This window comes from Otolemur garnettii, unplaced genomic scaffold (genome assembly GCF_000181295.1).
Source record: "Otolemur garnettii isolate 467f Iridium unplaced genomic scaffold, OtoGar3 scaffold00016, whole genome shotgun sequence".
NCBI classification, from domain to species: domain Eukaryota; kingdom Metazoa; phylum Chordata; class Mammalia; order Primates; family Galagidae; genus Otolemur; species Otolemur garnettii.
The window spans coordinates 2,178,746-2,196,836 of NW_003852411.1; positions in this window are offsets into that span (position 1 = coordinate 2,178,746).

An 18,091-nucleotide genomic window follows, 5' to 3' on the forward strand; every position below is an offset into this window, starting at 1 on the left:
TGTTGAAAGGGAACAGCATCCTTCTTAGGAACAGAATGAAACTGTAAAATATACAACCTCCCTAGTGACTTTTATTCTAAAGCCAAGCTGATATCTGAAATTTATTTGTAAAATTCTGATTAAAAATAACAATAATAAAACTGACCTTACTGTTAAACATTTCTTCTTTTTCTTCCCCTTCTGAACCTCAGTTTTCCATGTACCTTGCATATTAGATGAAGCCTAAACTCTCATCTGAACTTATTAAAAATGGTTTCAGCATTTTATGATGTATCGGTAACAATAATTTAATTTATAAAAGATACCTCCTCCAGAAAGCTCGAAAATATTTTTGCTTCTTTTCTCCCAGGGAGATCTTTTAATTGAGAACTCATGTATATATGCCCTAACACTTTCTAAATTTGGTAGAAATATCTGGCAGCAACTTAGATGCTGCTGCTTATAGTAATTATAAACATAATTGCAACCTCTGTTTCATACAACTTGAGTTCACATAGTTATGTGGTGGGTTAATTAATGTGTAAGTATCTTTCTGAGTGCCAACATAACTGCCATGGTACCTAAAAATAAACCCATAAGAGGTGGTAAACTTCTAATAAAAAAAAAAAGAGTAGGGTTAACTTTCCTAATTTCCCAAGGGGTTTCCCTATCATCTAGCACGGGTGGATGCTAAAAACTGTTTTCTCAGGCATGTCACTAGTAAGTGCTTTTAATTGTTTCCCATTTCCGCTGGAAGCCAACTCAATCTTACACACACATGCACTCCTGGTATCTACCCTATAAGAGGCAGTGAACTAGCCTATCAGGAAATTGCTAGGATTAAAAAAAAAAAATACAGCTCCTGTCCTTAAATAAAGGGTTTTGCATGATTGGATAAGGGCTAAATTTGACATCTTTTCATTTGATGTCTTTTAAAATCTCACCTTAACCTACTTTCTAACTTTATCTCTATTCAGTCTTAGATAAACTTTCAGCTAAAGTCTAAAATATCTACTTAGCATACTTTGTGCGTTTTTGATTCTTACCTGGGTTCGCGTTTTTTGTAACCTATTTTCCCACTCTCTTTCCGATTTCTGCTGAAATCCTACCCTTTCCCTCATGCCTAGTCTACACAGATTTCCCAGTGCACTTTGACACTGTATCCTGCTTTGCTAGTCAGCTTTTTATTCTACCCAAACAGACTGTGACCTTCCCAAGGACGAAACTGTGTTTTGTTTATTTTATGTGCCTCACACATGGGCCGATAAATTTTTTATATTTATCCTTTCTAAGAGTCCATAATTTTACTTTTTTTTTAAAAGTGGAACTTTAAATTTTTTAAATTTCTGTGTTTCTGAGCCTTTAATATAAACAATAAAAACATCTCGAGGCCCACTTATGGTTTAAGTGTCGAGTTACATTCTTGGAGATGCTCCTGAAGTACACTAGATGGCTCAGTGGTACGTGTTCATCACTGACACTGCCGACGGTAAGGGAAAGGGAGGGTTGGTGGTCTGGCTCTACTATCGAAAATTGGTATCTTTTTGTTCCTAGTCTGGATTTTAAGTTTCAGAAACTCTTAATTGATTTGTATTATACAAATTTGCAAATTATAAGATTTAAAATTAGCTCTTATAAGAGGCAACTCTGCCCAGGATATTCTCCTCCTAAAACTTCCTATTCAGGAACAAAATATTATTGGGATATTTGATGAATAGAGAATAAGCAAAGGAAACTGAACATTTTTGAGGCATCTTCTACCCAAATCGGATAACTGGAAGAGTTTTCCTTCTCGATATTAGTCTGAAATCACTACCTGGGATCTTAACGCGAGACTGACTAATTTCTACTTTTCAACTCTAATGTTCCTAAAGCTCTTTTGTGATCACTCCTTTGGATTTGCTCTTATTAGAATTTCACTCTCTCATTTTAATATGTGCATTGTCCTAATCCACACAAACGTCTGTCTTCTACACTGTGCCACTTCTGTACTTTTAATGGTTGGTTAAAAGTAAGTTAATACTTACTTGGTTGCTTTTCAGGTGTTTTGCTCATGCTAATCACATGATAGAGTGGTTTCTCCTGGATAGGTTGAGGGCTCTCTCTCTCTTTTTTTTTTTCTTGTAGGTTTTTTTTTTTTTTTTTGACACAGAGCCTCAAGCTCCCCCTGGGGAGAGAGCCACGGCACAACAGCTCACACAAATAACTTTTTCTTTTGGCTGGGGCTGGGTTTGAACCTGCCACCTCTGGTATATGGGGCTGGTGCCCTACTCCTTTGAGCCACAAACTGCCCAAAGTTGAGGGCTCTTATTATTCTTACCCTCCTCTTATTCTATACACACACACACACACACACACACACACACACATATCTATATACACATATACATATTTGGATATATATATGCATGTATACACACACATATATATATCAAGCTATACCTCTGGTATAAATCAAGCTATTGACTATAGGGAACATATTCTGGGAATGATTTATACAGATTTATTGGCAAGGAATATCACCTTTTACGGACCGTAAACTTAAAACTTTTGAAGGCTAATAATTTAATTTGTACCATTGCTTCTTAACAGCTATTAGGGCATTTGAATTATAGCGTGTTTTGGAAAAAAAAAAAAGAAGAAGCCAGGAGGTACGATTTCTAAAAGTAGGTGATAACAAGAGGACAAGTTAAAACATGCAAGTCTAATAGTCAAAGAAAACAGTTCAGCAGAAGTTGGGGGATGAGACCAACTCTTGTCAGTGCTAAACTATGTTGACCAATTATTGATGTTCAATAATCTGTCCATTTCTTTTCCAGCGACAGGGTTCATTACATTAAAAGAAAGTCCTAGTTTGCTCTTCAATGCAGGAGGAAACATTTAAAAAAACCTTTTACATGCCAAGATCTAATGGAGAAGTATTAATTGCTTTTAGTTCAATTGGACATTGTGTTACAGAGAACTCACTCCTACTTTGGAACAGCTGAATCTGACCCTCCTCTAAACATATGCGTCACTGGCAAATGATATAAAATAAATAAAATTAATCTGTGAAGAGCTGCAGTAAAACAAAATTCCTCTAATACAAATAAAACTGGAACAGAATGTGGCCATTAAAAAAAAAAACCCAACAAAACTGACCACAATTGTTCAAAGCTAACATAACCTTGTCATGGATCATCAGGCCCCCTACTCTCTTGTATAAGGGGTTGAACAGTTGAAGTAATGAAATCACATAGTAGCTGCTCGTGGGAGCCCAGAGGCATTGCCTATAACTGATGGTATTAACTGGAAAGCTGCAGTTGACTTAGTGTGGCTCCTCTGAGTTCATTTGACCAAAAAGAGGAATCAGTGACATAAGAACCCTGAACAAAAAGGAGATGATTTTGTCAAGAATAATTTTTCTATAGATATCATTCCTCGTTTGTTGTCATGGTAAAATCCTTCATAGTACTCTTAATTGTCCCTTCACAAACATCTTATTTCATCAACCAGCTCATAAGCTTATCAAAAGCTTTCCACAAATTTTACTTTTTTGTATTTCTTTTGTGTGTAGAAAAGGAATTTGTACCGGCTTAATAAATGTGTTTTGTGTTTTTAACCGAAGAGGAAAGGTGTGGTTAAAAATATGATGTACTTGACTCAGCAATTTACAGAAAATAAAACATAATAAGCTATGCTTTAAGTCTATTTTGAACATACTTCTGTGGATACCTAAAAGCCTGATCTAGATGCTGTAGAGTGATATCAGTTTGTCTTCTGAATGCAGATGTGCCAGCTAGAAAAAGGCTCTAATTAACAGAGAGTAAATAGTAAGGATGATTTTATCAGGTACATACACTGATGACTAATCTATAGGCATTTGTTGCATAGCCAAATTCTTCATCGTTCAATCTCATAGATATTAGATAAGGTGATCATGTAGAAAACAAGTTAGAAAATATCATACTAATGAAATGATCTGTAAAGTTTTTATTTTTTATTTGGTACAAATACTAGGATGACTTAAATGCTGAAATTTAACAATTTCTAGAAAATTTTCCCTTTTACAACTTTTTAAAAACATAGCATACTACTAAACAAAGAGTAAGGAGAAATGTTTTATTTCCAAAAACCTTTTTAAGGAGTCCAGTTTTATGACTGTTTCTTCCTTAAAGCATAGGTACCTTGTGAGAAATGCCCTTTGAATAATGAGTCTTTGAAGTTGCATTACTGCACATTTAATAATGTAACACTGATAAATTATTTAGAAAACAACTTTACTTATAAGTCCCATAAAAGGAATAAAAAGTCACTGAAAATTCCCATTTGTGTAAGTTATTTTGCTGAATTACAAATAATAAAAAATGGTGGTTTATAAATTGCCATCAATACATACTGCCTCTCAGCACCAGGGAATGGAATTAAAGAAAAAAATACATACTGGGCATTTGTTCACCATAACTGTAAAATATAGATAATTTAATATCAATGAATCAAGAAGGAAGAAATAAAATACAGTATATTTAGACTGAACAAGCCATGATAAAGTTTCTCTTTTCTTAACTACTATTATTATATTCTCCTTTCCTTCTGAATCTGCTGCAAGTTTATAATAACCATTGTGTGTGGGTATAGAATATCAGGGACTCAAAATTATTTTGGAGAACTCAAACCCTCTAGGTAAATCTATTTCCCACTATGGCAATTTGCAGTAACCTTAGCAGTCCCTCAGCTGTTGCTCATACATTTGAAGTATCAAGTTAGTATTTTACAGTTTTGGGGTTTTTTTTTTTTTTTTTTTTGAGACAGAGTCTCACTCTGTTGCCCCAGGCTGGAGTGCCATGGTGTCATAGTTCACAGCAATCTCAAACTCTTGGGCTCAAGTGATCCTCTTGCCTCAGCCTCTGGAGTAGCTGGGCACAGGCACCAAGCCTGGCTAATTTTTCCATTTTTAGTAGAAATGTAGTCTCACTCTTGCTCAGGCTGGTCTGGAAATCCTGAGCTCAAGCAATCCACCCACCTAGTGCCTAGAATTATAGGCATGAGCTATTGCACCTGACCTTACAGCTGATTCTTAACTGGGGGGAAAAAGTTCTGTATTTGGCCAAACTGTGTGCAATCCCACAGTGGTTCTCATTCTGCTCAGTAGAATCTATCTTACCATTTGAGATCTATCTCCTTACTACCCTCCTTTCTCCTGTTCAACTTCCAGTTTCCTCAAAACCAAAACAAGACACAACACAATACAAGTCTTTTCAGCCCTTTAACCATCATTCTAGTTGTTTTACACTCCTTCAGCTTATTAATAACGTCCTTCTAAAGTTTGACTTTTAGAACTGGACGCACTTCTGGAGCAGCACATTGGTCTCATAACTTTTTGTCCTGGACATTAATTTTCTATTAACACAGCCAAACAGGACATTTGTTTTTAGCAGCTACACTACTAAAACTTACATGAATCCTATATTATTTAATATTAATTAACAAATATTAATTACTATTACATAATCATAGATCTATTTCTTTTGAGTTATTAATTTAGTTCTTACACAATCTGAACTTATAAGGTATATTTTTTGACACTTAAATGCATAGTTTTGCCAATATATTTTATTGGATTTCATGTCACCTTTTATTATTATTATTTTTGAGACAGAGTCTCACTATGTCACCCTCTGTAGAGTGCTTGGTGTCATAGCTCACAGCAACCTCCAACTCTTGGGCTCAAATGATTCTCTTTTCTCGGCCTCTTGAGTAGCTGGGACAATAGGCACCTGACACAAGGTCCAGCTATTTTTAGAGATGGGGGTCTCACTCTTGCTCAGGCTGGTCTTGAACCTGTGAGCTCAAGGAAATCCATCTGCCTTGGCCTCCCAGAGTTCTAGGATTACAGGTGTGAGCCACTGTGCCTGGCCTTACTATTTTTTCTTTTTTAGTATTCTAGATCTAGCCTTAGCATGTCTTCTCTCCAGTGTATTCACATGGACTATTGCCAGACTCGATATTTCAATTCCATTTATTTAAGTCCTCAACCCAAACAATAAATTAAGTCAAACATTTTGGCCTAGTTTTTAAAGCTCTGTGTGGCAAAGCACTTCAGTGGCTCCTAAGCACGTATGGAGAAAGTATGGCAGTTGGAAAGAGCGTTGGCCAACGGGCAACAAGACTAGTTTGTCGTCTGACTCTGTCTGATCCTTGCTGGTTGGTAACTTAGGAAGTCACTCAGACTCAATTTCCTTCTCTGTACTAAAATGGGGACAGAATAGCTCATCTACCTACTTGCAAGGCTTTGGAGATTTTAGAAAAGATGATACATGTGGAAATGAAGGCCTTAAAAATATAAGGTCTTGATAATACAGAGAATGTCAAACCCCTGACTTCATGCAGATGAGATATTTTTATAACCTCACCCCGGCCTCTCTGGTTTGACCTCTTTGCCTTACCTATGCCTCAAACCTATAAAAATGGAATAATATTAAAGCACAGTTCTTTCCAATCTGTTTTCTGCTTCTTGCTGCTAGCGCTTTCCTGATGGTCTGAATGCCTTTTCTTTCTTACGTTTCTGTGTCTTTGCTAAAAGTGCCCAGGAGATTTCCCCTAAGGTTCCCAGCTTTCTCCCTCACCTCCACTGGCAGGATTGCCACTCCTAAGTCAAGGCCAGGCTCAAGTGCCATCTCTCAAAGGCTTGATTTCCCTGGTTAGACTCAGTCCCTACACAGTGCTCCTACAGACGCAAATAAGTACCCTCCATCTTTCATTTCCAGATTCTGTCCTCTATTCCAGGTAGTCTTACTCCCTTTGTTTGTGTCACACGAGGGGCAAGCACCATGCCTCACATACATGACCTTCCTGCAGTACTCAGAATTGTGCTTTGCTGTTAGTCCATTTTTATAGGTTTGAGGCATAGGCAAGGCAGAGAGGTCATACTGTTTGTGAAGTTTATGTTATCTTTTAAGTGTCAGGGAGATTCCTAAGGTCTGCCTGATGTCGAGTCTTGGATTCTTTTGACAGCGTCTGTACATTTCTTCACCTCTGTTTTGAGGACTCTCCAATAAATGCTTGCTAGTCTGAACTAACCCTCATCTTCTATTCTTCCTCGGCCTCATCGTCTCGCTTTAGTCCTCCTGTTAGGGAATTGTATTTTTGTGTTTGCTTCAGAATTGTGAAATATGCTTTCATGTCATCGGGAGAATGTTTGTCTATGAAGAGTGTTTTCTTTAAATTTTCACATCACCAGTTAGGTGGTTCTTACTGGTCTCAATAAATCTAGAGTCTCAACTCCTTAGCAGTAGTTGCTTTAACTTCTGAACTATAACTTTCAGTATCACCTGTACTTCTCTGATCAAAATCACGTCAAAAGCTGCTGATACTGGAACAAGGTTCAGTGCATGCTGGGATGAATTCCTGAGCGTTTTTCTCCACACTACTTGTTTGCATACCTTGCAATGGTTCACCTGAGTTTCTTTCAGAAATTATTTTTACTCCTGACCTCCTGCCAGTCCATGCCATCAGGTAGCCAGATGCAGATTTAGTCCTTCCAATTTACCTCTAGGTTTTAAATCTGTGTTCATATAATGTATAATAAATTCTAAGGCTCTTTGACTTAGTAATAACACCTCAGATTGATGTTTATTGAGCGCTTCATGTCAGGCACTGGGCTCAATGTCTTAGATATGTCTCTTTTAATCTTAAAGTGCTGAAACTACTCCAATTTAACAGATGAGAAAATGAGGATTATTAAGGTTAATTGACTTGCTTACAGAGAGATAGGGCTTATTTTAAGCCTGCCTGGTGCTGAAAATCACAGTCTTGACCAGAAGCCAGGCATTACTGTCTTTGCCCATCTGCAAGCCAGTTATGAACTAGACCATACCTACATTATTGAAAATAATTTATTATTTACATTAAACTTATGCATGCATATTTATGTAAATTGTACATAGGCATCTTTTGTATTTTGTCATAATAATTATGCTAATAACATGCAAATTATTTTATAACTATTAAAAATGCTTATAGTTTTTTATCCCTAGACTTTAATATTCATAAAAAGCATCAATATTAACCATGAATTTTGTAGTAACAATAGATAACACGTGTAGAGAGTTTTCTATATGGTAGGTATTATTTAAAATGCTTTTCAGGGTTGGGCGTGGTGGCTCATGCCTATAATCCCAGCATTCTCAGGGGACAAGGATTGCTTGACTTTAGGAGGCTAGCAACTGAAACAGAGCAGAAAAGATGTTTTCACTGAGGCACCTTCAAAGCAGACCCTAAGATAAATCTTTAAATATAAGCAGTGTTTTCAGTAAATAAAGGAAATGCCAACAGAGGAGCCAGGAAGGTCAGGGAAGATGAGAGACAGAAAGTGGCCAAGGAGGATGCATTATCACGCCAGCTACACCTGCCCATGACCAGAACTTCCCTCGTTGGGGGAGTGTAGGGAGCTGGTATGAAACACATGCCCCACAGTTATTTTCCATCCAAGGGGAGGAGAGTTGGAATGTTTATATCTCAACCTCCTGAAGTCACAGGTTGATGTTGTTCTTGAAGATATTCACTGGGGTCAATGTAGGCTTGCTCCACAAGCAGACCACATGGGTCCTTGGGCAGACAAATGCAGATACTGGCCTCAGTGCCCTAAATTGGCAAGGGGCGGGGTATGGACCACACCCTCTGCTACAAGAGGTACTTGACCCAGTCTGGGAAGCTTAGGGGAAGGTGTCCTAAGGACATGTTTTCTGAGTTTGCTCTTAAGGGCAAAAGCTTTCCACTAGGCAGACATGGAGGAATCATGAATATCTTTTCCAGGAAGAGAGAATAGCAGAGCAAAGCCAGAGGGGCAATAGAGATTATGGACTATTTGAGAAACTAAAAGTTATGTTCTTCTGAGGGGTGGCATCAAGAAATGAAACCGGACTCCTAGTTGGGCCAGGTTAAAGTGGGGCTGTGTGCTGTGCCAGGTCCAGTTCTTCTCTTATGGGAAATGGGAAAGTACTGAACACTTGGGAGTAGAAGACTGACATGTCCATATTTGTATTTTTTTAAAAGGTCACTTTTGCTGGAGTGCCGGGAATTGATTAAAGGAGGTGGAATGAAGGCAGAGATGTTTTGAAAAGGGCTCTAGCAAGACAAATGAGGGTGGCAGTGAGAATGGAGGAAAAAGGGCAAATTTGAGACAGTTTGTGTCTGGTTTGCTAATGGAGATGAGGCACTGGAATCAGGGAGGGACTCAGGATGATTCTGAGAGTCTCAAATGGGTGACTGTGGGTGATGGTGTCCTTAACCACACAAGAGGGGGTCCAGGAAAGGAGGGAAATCGGAGAACCTTGAACGTGCAGAGCAGGTATTTATTGGAGAGGGGGCTAAGAATGAGCTATGTTAATGGTACCTGAGAATTATTCAGGAGGACAAGTTTTGTAGGCAGAAGGATACATAGTGTGAAAAAATGACTAACCTAAAAGATGATTTAAAAAAAAAAGCCCTCTGCAATCTCATACTGTCTAAAGGGAGTTTAGACATCTAGCGTGAAAAATTTAGAGCATACATTGTACATTCTGCCTCTGAACTGTTACATAAAAATGTCCCAAGATACTGATTTCTGCAGCCAGTGCCAGGGATTGTCAGAGCCACAAATTTCTAATCCCTTGAGATTTGAAATGGCCTCAGAGCAGACCCAATTGTCTAAACCAGATAATATATTTTTCAGGTGTGCCATGATGTGCAAAATGTTGGGAAACATTTTTGTAACATATACTTACAGTTAACGTTCATTCATTAACAAATTTTAATGAAGTCTTTCTACTCTATTTCAAGTACATGGAGAGTTGGTCATTTTTATAGCGTTTCCTAACAAAAGAAAATCTTTAATTTTAATATATAGTCAACTAAATATTTTGAGTGGGAATAAGAAAACGTTAATGTGTGTACACGTTAATGGGTATGTTGGTTTTTAATTTAAGTACTTTTTTTCAGAAATGTGCTATTACTTTTTAAAACTTTTTGTTTTTTTTAAATTTCAGAATATTGCGGGGGTACATACGTTTTGAGGAGCCTTAAATGAAGTTGTATTGTCTGCCTAAGCTAATTAGCAATGGTTTCAGCAAATAAATAAAAGAACTAAATAATTGTAGTGGGCATCTGTCGTTTGCTTCCTCAGAATTTCTCCTTGATTTCCACACCCCTGCCTTCTTGATTTCTACCAGCATCTAGCTATTTCATTTGAGAAACTTCTTTAACATTCTTGACCATTTGGGGAATGACTTCAGCTTTAGGTCCAGGGAAGGGTCCTCATTGCCAATTGGCAAAGCCCCTTGCTCTTTGCTTATGGGGACTGGTTTCAGAGTAGGACTTCTGACTCTCACCAAAGCGGACCAGGTGAGAAGATGCTAAATAAGAGATTCTGGGAAAATATCTCTACTGTTTTTGAAAGAGCAGCTGGGAGGGATATTTCCATTTCTTAAAAATGTGGCATGAGAATGTGAGGTCTGGAACTGCTTCAGATCTTCCCATTGTGAAGAAATCCAGACAGAGGACACAGAGAGGCAGGACACAGGCAAACAGATACACAATGGCCTTCTGGATCAAATCATGACTAAAGTCAACAAGGATTCTGTAAATATATTTTTTCCTTTTCTCTGTTTTTATTTATTTTGGTTCGAGCAATTTGAATCAGATGTGTTGTTATTTCTAAACGAAAGCATCATAACCAACAGTAATGCACTCAGAATATTTTCCCCAGCTCTTTTCTTTTTTTGTGAAGATCTTGGGGCCTGAAAAACCTTCTGGTTTATAGACTCTGGATTTGTAAATTCACTCACCTCTGGGTGTGAAATGTTGGTCTTCTAGCACGGCTGTAAGTAATTACAGATTACTGGGAGTCTGCAACTTGACAGGCCACAGTAACAAATGAGGAACAGAATGTGAGAGATGAGACAAGAGAATGAGATGTACTTTTTTGAACAGGGACATCCTAATATAGAATTATGTACTTAGGAATTTGAGGAATCTCAGAAGCTTTAGTTTCTAGGACACAATTTTTCTGTGAAAATTTTAAAATAATACTTTTGGATTTTAGGCTTTGATAAGGATTGAAAAACTTCATCACAAGGCCTGTGCAGGTAAATCTATCTCCTGATGCAGGCCACCTGCTTCACACTTTGTTAAATTGCAGTCTTCAACAGAGAGAGCCATTTGATGTGGAAATTGGTGATACATTTTTTTTTCACTTAAGACTAAGCTGTTCTTATAGAAGATGATCTAATGACCTATAATTGAGTTTGTCTGTGAAAAAAAGTTCTCTGAAAAGTAATTTGGAGGAAAGAGACTATTTCAGTGAATAGAGTGTAAACTGGGGAGTGTACTCTTCAGTGTAAAACAAAGGTGCATTTTCAAAAATAAAGCCCAATACCTACAACCAAGTGATATTTGACAAGGCAGACAAAAACACACATCAGGAAAAGGATACTTATTTCGATAAATAGTACTGGGAAAATTGGATAGCTGCCTGCAGAAGAAATTGGATCCTTACGTCTTATCTTATACAAAGTTAACTCAAGATAGATTAAAGACTTAAGTGTAAGACCTGAAACCACAAAAGTTCTAGAAGAAAACTTAGAAAAAACTCTTCTGGGTATTTGCCTAGGCAAAGAATTTATGACAAAGACACCAAAAGTAATTGCTACAAAACCAAAAATAAATAAATGGGGCTTAATTAAACTGAAAAAAGAAATGAAAGCAGAAAGAAATAATCAACAGAGTAGACAGGCAACCTACAGAGTGAGAGAAAATATTTATAAACTATATATCTGACAAAGAACTAATACTCAGAATCTGCAAGGGACTCAAACAACTCAGCTAGAAAAAAAAAATAATCCTATTAAAAAGTGGGCAGATGACATGAACCAACATTTTTCAAAAGAAGATATTCAAATGGCGAACGAAAATATGAAAAAAATGCACATCACTAATCATCAGAGAAATACAAATTGAAATCATAATGAGATACCACCATACCCCAGTCAGCCTGGCCATTACTAAAAAAGCTAAAAACAATCAATGTTGGCATGGATGCAGTGAAAAGGGAGCACTTATACAGTGGTTGGTAGTAATCTAAGTTAGTACAACCTCTATGGAAAATAGTTTGAAGATTTTTCAAAGAATTAAAAGTGGACCTACATTCAATGCAGCTATCCCATTCCTGGGTATCTTCCCAAAGGAAAATAAGTCATTATGTAAAAAGACACATACTTATCACAGCCAAGTGCACAAATGCTAAGATATGGAATAAGCCTAAGTGCCCATCAACAAACAAGTGGATAAAGAAAATGTGATATACACAGTCCCACATGGGCACACGAAGGATGTCAAAAACATGTACACACATTTTAAGAAAGGAATAACTGTATTGGAAATTCTAATACTCAATATATACTGATAATGACTGTTACCTTGTATATTGTATCTTATGTAATCACAGAAGTCAAATTTGACTTGAACATATATATGTGTGTGTATATACATCATAGAATTCTATATACCACAGAATACTACTCAGCCATACAAACGAATTATGTCTTTTGAAGCAATTTGGATGGATGGCCATTATTCTAAGTGAACTAATTCAGGAATACAAAGCCAAATACCACATCTTCTCGCTTACAAGAGGGAGCTACGATTGGGTATGCAGTGGCAGGCAGAATGGTATAATGAACATTGGAGACTCAAAAGGGTGGAGAGGAGAAAGGGAATGAGGGATGAAAAATTATCTGTCGGGCACAATGTACACTATTCGGGTGATGCGTACACAAAAAGCTCAAGCTATACAATTCTTCCTTGTAAGTAAAAACCACTTTACTCTAAATGTATTAAAATTTAAAAACTGGAAAACAAAGGTATGTTCTAGGGAACAAAGAGAGGGTTTCTGTTTTTTTTGTTTTTTTTTTTTTTTTTGCAGTTTTTGGCTGGGTCTGGGTTTGAACCCACTACCCCTGGTATATGGGGCTGGCACCCTACTCCTTTGAGCCACAGGCACCGCCCCAGTTTCTGGGTTTTATAGCAAAAATTCCCATCCAAGTTTCCAGTTAGGTCTGTTTATGCACATGAAGGATTGAACCTCACTTAGTTCTGACTAGTCAGCATAGCTGAGTTCGGCTTCCTCAATACAGCTGAGTCCTGATCGGCTGATACGGCTGAGTCCTGACTGCCCCAGACAGGTGAGCTCTGCTTATTGGTTCAAGTGAGCTTCAAAGTCCTGAAGATGAGTAGAGCTGGAGGTTTTCTGGGAACTCAGTGTATACGAGGGACTTAGCTGTAACCGAATAGACGCTTGGCTGTATTTAAAATTTAGGTCCCAATTTAGCCCAGGAATATGGGGAGAGGGGAGAGGGAGAGGAGGGGAGGGTGGAGGGTGGGTGGAGGGAGGGTGATAGGTGGGATCATGTCTATGGTTCATCCTATAAATGTACATTCTAAATGTAGAATATAAATGGCTTAATAACAAAGAAAAAGACATGAAGGCTATATTAATCAGTCAAATGAAAGTACTTAAAATTGTATACAGAAACAGTACACTGTACCCCATGATAGTATTAATGTACACTGCTATGATTTAATAAAAAAAAGGAAAATAAATAAAATTTAGGTCCAGTTAGCCACTCAGAATCCATCTTGAAGGATTCACTTTTTCAGGTTCACGTGTGTTCACATCTTCCTATGTAGTGGGTTGCATCTGAGGAGAGATGGGAGTGAATTATGTGTTCCTTTGCCAGAACTAAGCATTGGACTTTCCTTTCTCTATTGGAGGAGCCAGAGTTCTCAAGTTTCCCGTAAACAAAGCTGTGATTCTTCGCCCTTTCTTTTCTTCTTTTCTATCTTCTCCTCCTTCTTTCTCTCTTCTTTCCTCATTCGAACACACTAGGAGAATACTTTTACTGGAAACATCAATCTATCTTTCAACTTCTTATAAGGCCTATGAGTCAACTGCAAACACAGCCAACTCGATCTTTATTCGTGCTTAACTCAAATTACCACACAACTGTAGATAAAACAACAGAACTAAATTATATGCTTGCCAGTTTATCTTTTTTATGTTTTGGAGATCTGGACTTTCATAAAAAAAAAGCAAGTTTTAGATTTCCAAGCTACAAGATCACAGGTGTTAGCTGCCTTTTCTCTCCTTGGAAGATGAGTAAATTTTCACAAAGGCGTTTTATGTACTTTTTAGACTCTTTCTTTGTCACCAGAATCCTTCTAGTGTATTGGAAGCCACTTGACACGTTCTCAGTATTAGTAGTCACAGGTTTGAAAAACATTTTTCTCATCTAGTGACGTTGAGAAGCTGTACTCTAGTCTAGACAATAACTTCTTAGAATGCTACAATCTACAAGATTAGTGACTGAAATGTCAAGTTTATAAAGGAATCCTTAGATGCAGTGTTCTTTCCTGTAACACGTAAAATGAGAGCTGAATACTCTCATTCCGTGTCTAAGACGCGGAAACGGGGCTACTACACAGAGGAGTTTAGTGGCTTGGTCAAGGTCACACAGCTGGTAAGTGGTAGAACAGAAATTCAAGCTTAGGTTCTTCTGGCCTCATAGTTTAGGCCTCCAGCACAAGAATAATAATTGCAGAGATTTACTAAGCACTTCCTCTGAGCTTTATACGCCGTTACTTGACCATCTTTAACTTGCTAGTGAGATTCTTGAGAATGGGGATGGTATTTTTTATTTCTGTATGTGTTGTGCCTATACAGAGTGATATCTCAGTAGTTATCAGTTTAAATAGATCCTCAATGGGCCTAAAAGAAATGGATTTCAACAGCAGCAAGGCTTGCAGTGGGATCTTGGGTGGTGGGAAGAGGGCCTGCTCTTGTGGTAAAGAGAAACGAAGATTTTTAATAAAAATAACTGCCATGCATTGATGCTGAGTCTGTGCCGCATCGACAGGCTTCTATTTCACAGGTCGTGGCAGAAATTGGAAGCTTTCTCCCTTTCTTCCATAACAAGTTCCTTGATTTTTATCTGGGCACACTTGCAGAATGGTGTGCATGTGACTTCTGGGGAATACTCTTAAAAAGCAGGAACACGCTTTTCTTCTCCGCTTCTGTCCCCCTGCATGGATTGGTGACCGAAGGTTTGGAGCTCTAGGAACCATTGTGTGCTATGAGGGAACACTGAGGGTGAGGCAACAGGTAGAAAGAGTCTGGGTCTCTGTTATTACAAAGAGCCACCCCGATCCTGGAATGCACATCTGGGGATCCTTGAATGTGAGAAGGAAGGAAACTTCTACCTCGGTTAAGCCACTGTCATTTTTTATTTATTCTGTTTGCTACTCATAGCTGAAATAAATCCTATTTCATTTAATTTGATCCTGACAATAATGCTCTGAAGTAAGTACTATGATTATCTCCTTGGCAAGGAAAGAAAACAAGGCCCAGAGAAGCTAGACAACTTTCTCAGGGTCACACAGCTATTGAGTGGTAAAGTTAGGGCTTAGTACCCCGTCTTAGGCACTATATCATATTCATTATACATGAGATGAACCAGACAGAAGAAACCCTACTGGTTGTATGTCCTTAGTTAGGGTACCTTTCTAATAAGATTAAATGATGGGTCTTTAGTGGTACATTTAGTAAAATGTGAATGACTCCGTGGAAAGACCTTGCCATAATCAAATACCTAGTAAAGAATGCAGATGTTTTGGTTAGGATGTTTTTGACTTCAAGTTATTGAAAATTCAGTTCAAGGTGGCTTGAACAATTAATGACATTTGTTAGCTTGCATTAAAGGAAATTCAGACACAGAGTGATCTTCCAGGTGGCTTGACTCAGTAGTTAAATGAGGTTGTCAGGAATACAGGTTCTTCTCACCTCTCCTCTGTGTCCAGTCGATTGGGGTCACCCAGAAGTCACGTCTTGTAGTAACAAGAAGGCTGCTTGTAGCAGTTGCCATTACATGCGTTCACATTCAGCAGGAAGAGAAAAGACATTTTCTCATCAAAGTTGGGGTAGATCTAAACTAATAAAAACTTCCAGGACTTCAATTGAAAAGCTGTTGCATTAACCGGGATTGCTAACCTAACCCCAAGCAGAAAAAAAATTAAACACATGGAACTGGCCTAATTTTTAAAATATTTTATTTGAAGAATTGCTAATTCTGTTTTATTTTTCCAGAAGTCAAGAAAATCTTTTTCTTTCTTTTGAGCTGTTTATAGCTTATGACAAATTGGTAAAGTGTACTTTTGTAAGCAAACTTTGAAGCATTTGTTTTTCTCTCTACTTGTTTTCTCCAGAATTTGGAAACTATTTGGGAGTATTCTTATTTATGGCAATAGAATTATCTGCATAAGTTCAATAAGAATTTTTTTTTTAAACAGGACACAATTGGAGATACTGGTTATTATACTAAGGCTTTAACTGGTATGACATATTTTCAGGTATTCCTAGGCTACTTAGAAGAATTAAGATTGAATTTAAAGAGGCAATAAAAATCCCTTTGGAAAAAATGGCCAGGTACTTCATCTGAACATATCCTGACCTGTTGTAAGTAAGTATCACTTTCTGGCAGGTCTTTAGGGACTTTGGGACCTCAAGACAAGAGGAATTTATCCAATTCCTACAGGTATCTATGAGCACAGTTAAATCCTTGGCTTGGTTTGAAAGGTTTTAAGTCTAACCTGAGATTCTCTATGAGAAAGTACCACCGAAACCAACTTTTTAAAAAGCCTATATGGCCAATAACTATTCTTGTTACACTTTGTGCAAATAATTAGGACAAATTCAATGAGACTAAAATTTATTTTGCAATAAATTTGTCCTACTATAGTTATAGAGAAAGAAAATTATGTTTCAGAAAAAACTATAGTAAGCTCATTATTAGATTCCAGCTTTATCTATAGTTTTTGAGATTTTATTATTTGCCTACAATTTGGACTGAATTCTGGATCAAATTCTTTCCTGGTTACAAGTTTCCAAATAATGTTTTCAAATTTTTCTTTCATTTTTCTGACTTGAACTCCATGAAATTACCATGACCTTGAGGCCCTGCAAGTGAAACTGCCTTTCTAAATTGATGAAGGGGTTAAGGTGAGAACTAGAGTGAGGACCTCAAAACTCTGTGAAGAGACAGGCTTAGCTCAAATAATGATAATAATCCGCCACTGTCCTCTTGTTTTCTTAATAGTTAGTTGCTCTCTCCTGTTTACTTCCAGCTGGTAATTATAAAGATTCTTGGCTTTTTCTCCCATAGATATGTCATATGTTTGACACTTAGGGGTATTTTTTGTGGTATTGAGAAGGCCAGATTGACCCCATTTTGCACTCCCTCATCCCACAACCCCCACTGTCTTAAGACCTGTCCCTGAGCTTGTAGGCCTTTCAGGAATGGAAAATGTTAAATAAACACACCCCGTGGAGGTAGGGCAGACTAGCTCAGGATGCAGACTGTTGTAAAACACCATATGGTTCTCTTTGTAACCCTGGCCCTTTAGGTCTCACTCCCTCTTTTGCTTCTGTAAACTGCTTTGCATTAGGAATTCCAATCCCCTCCCCAACTGAAAGAAGGATATAAAAAACCCCTACTTATGTAAGTGGCTGAGAGTTTTTCAGGTGTGAACCTCTCTTGGTTGGCCGGCCAGTAAAGGACTCCATACCTAATTTGAACTCAGTGTGCTGGCATTTTCTCTATAATTCCACTCAAGTTGGGTATAACAGTATTTTCTAGGTCCTGAATTCCAGTGGATAGACTGGCCCACCCAGACCAAGAAACTGACTCAACCAGTTTTAGACCCCCCTCCTCCCCCCATTCCAGTAGATTGGCTGACCCAACCAGGCAGCTTCCCATACCAAAGGACTGATGGTTCCACCTGCTCTGAAATGAGCTAATTAGCAGACCCTGATTGCCTAAACTTCTGTCCACCAAACTGTCTTTAAAAATCCTGTCTCTCTAATTCTTGGGGAGGAGGATTTGAGAAATTCCTCCCATCTCCCTGGTTAGCACCACATAGAATAAACTCTCTGGATCGGCGCACGGCCTACAGATATATGAAAAAGTGCTCACCATCCTTAATCATCAGAGAAATGCAAATCAAAACTACTTTGAGATATCACCTAACTCCAGTAAGATTAGCCCAT